The following is a 2,348-nucleotide window of genomic DNA, read 5'->3' as shown; positions in this document are numbered from 1 at the left end:
CACCCACAAGTAAAAAATTGGTCATTGTATTTTACAAAGTGTATTATGTCACTACAGCAAATCCATCTCAAACAAAGAAGAGAGTGTATGTGGTTTCTCTGCCTTTAAAACCCTCCTGGTATCCACGTAAATGGTTTAACATTTAGCCGAGCTATCTAATCCAAGGAGACAGTTCAGTGAAGCTTGTGTCTCTTTAACACCTGTTATCAATTAATTCCACAGACGCGTATGAGACCTACCTGGAAAGTAAATTGGTAACATCTGTTTGATGAAGTACAGGTTATCTGAATAAAATTTATGACCGGTACCAGTCAGTAATCCCACAACAAACTACTGATTTGTAATGAACTCTGTATGGTTTGCATGTCCTTCAATAACTGAAGATTTTTCCTATTTTTTCTCCAGGTCTCAGTCTGGTAAAGTCTTTCTTATTGGTGGCCCCTGTAGTTCCAGAAAAACAGCTGCTGCCGTTTCCTTCTTCATCAAGAGACTTTTTAGTGCCTCTTAATCCTTTCCTCTGCTTTTCTATCTTCTGTGTCTCCAGCTGGGCTTGATATTTTCGAACGTTAGTTATTTGATTGGCTTTTGCTTCCATCCTTCCAACTAATGTCTCCAATGCACACTCTAAGTCTTCTTTCAACAATTGGTGATTCCTGGATAAGTTTTGTCAGCTGCTGGTGATCAAAGCTCATTTGCCCAAATTCATCCTGCAAAGTCGGTAAGACTTCTGACAACTCTTTATTCATGGTGCTGGAGGACGATGGTGTTATCTTCTTACTTTTACTACATCACGAAGACACTTGCTTTGTTCAAGGAACATTGTTAACTACTCGATCATTGCACAAGGCTTTATTGTGTTGCTTCATTAGATGCAAGACATGCTGAACATTGACTGCTACAGCATGGCTAGGGCTGGTGGACTTTCCAGCTACAAATGGCATATCACCCAAGCATAATCTATAATGTGGTTGTGCAGCAAATAGTTTCTAGAACCTCTCTTTTCTGGTGGTTTTGACTTCTTTTTTTTTTTTTTTTTAATTCTTCTTGTACTGGCAACATATGGAGATGTTTTAATCTTCAGAGATAAGCCTATTTGTTTCTAGACCAGTCTGCAACTGGGCTGCCTTAACTTGCATACGTTTCCTTTCTTGTTCTTCACAGAGCTTTGCTTCTAACTCTTGCTTTTTTTTTTTTTTTTTTTGCCCCGCAAGGACTTGCATTGTGGTGAGTTTGTTATACTCCTGTTCAAGAAGATCCAATTTCTCAAGTCTGGTATGAACATGAGTTTGATCTTGTTGTCATTCTCTTTCTAAGGAAACCTGTTTCTCTAAGACAGATGTCCTCTCCGTTTCTGCATGCTTTATCATATTTCTCATGTATTCCAGCTGTTTTTCTAAAACATTACATTTATTTTCTGCAGCTAACAACTGAGAAGCCAGTTCTTGATTCCTCATTCTTTGAATTTTCCCTTTCCTGTATCTGTTCATTCAGTACTTTCTTGTAGTCACTTGTTTCTCTAGCTAGACAAAGTTTTCACACTTTCTTCTGCCTGAATTCTTTCAAGTTCCAGATGGTGAATCTTCTCTTGAAGATTCTTCAAAGCAGAAAATATGGCTCTACTGTTGCTTTCTGGACAGGCAAATGCAGGCTTATTTGGGGAGCGTCGCGTATCACTATTAAGAAAAGGCTTATCAGGTGGATATACTACATATGGAGATGAAGAATGGTGAACTATATTTCCATTTGACCTTGATGGTTTGGTTAAGCTGTTTGACAAATGAGAACTAGAATTTGCATGGACTGATGCCACCGCTGCCGCTGCCATCTTTCAGCCTGCCCAGCAGGCCACTACAACTCTGGAGCAGTCAGGATTCTAGGGATCTTCCTCAAGATTCAAGAGTCGCCCACCAGGGGTGACCCCAAGCCGAAACCCTGATGGAAGGTGTGGGAGTCCATCTTTTTTTTGTGTGAATTATGTTGGTTTACATGGGAGAACATCAGTTTTACATTCATCCTATCGTATTTCGTTTCATTGCAATGATTACAATCCCCTCCATGCATCACCACTACCTTCGTCTTTCGTCTGATAATCTCCTCTTGTATATTGCCTGTCCTGTCACCCATGGTAATATGTGTCTGCCCTCTAGCCCGTGAATAATTTCCTCCATCCCTGTGTAACCATCACAGATTGTTTATCAAGAAAATCTTTAACTTTTTATAACATTGGTTTCATACAATGTTTGTCCTTTTGTGACTGACCAATTTCACTCAGCATAATAACCTCCAGGTTCAACCATGTTGTTAGGTGCTTCACAGATTCATCATTATTCTTCATCATTTTATAGAAT

At 39.4% G+C, this 2,348-nt stretch overlaps 1 pseudogene; it reads right to left on the bottom strand.

The window, feature by feature from the left end:
• Positions 1-311: 311 nt before the first annotated feature.
• Positions 312-1,825, bottom strand: LOC102841061 (annotated as a pseudogene).
• Between the last annotated feature and the right edge of the window lie 523 nt (positions 1,826-2,348).

The sequence above is a fragment of the Chrysochloris asiatica genome, unplaced genomic scaffold (assembly GCF_000296735.1).
Source record: "Chrysochloris asiatica unplaced genomic scaffold, ChrAsi1.0 scaffold00350, whole genome shotgun sequence".
NCBI classification, from domain to species: Eukaryota; Metazoa; Chordata; class Mammalia; order Afrosoricida; family Chrysochloridae; genus Chrysochloris; species Chrysochloris asiatica.
This window is presented reverse-complemented; position numbering and strand designations above follow the sequence as displayed.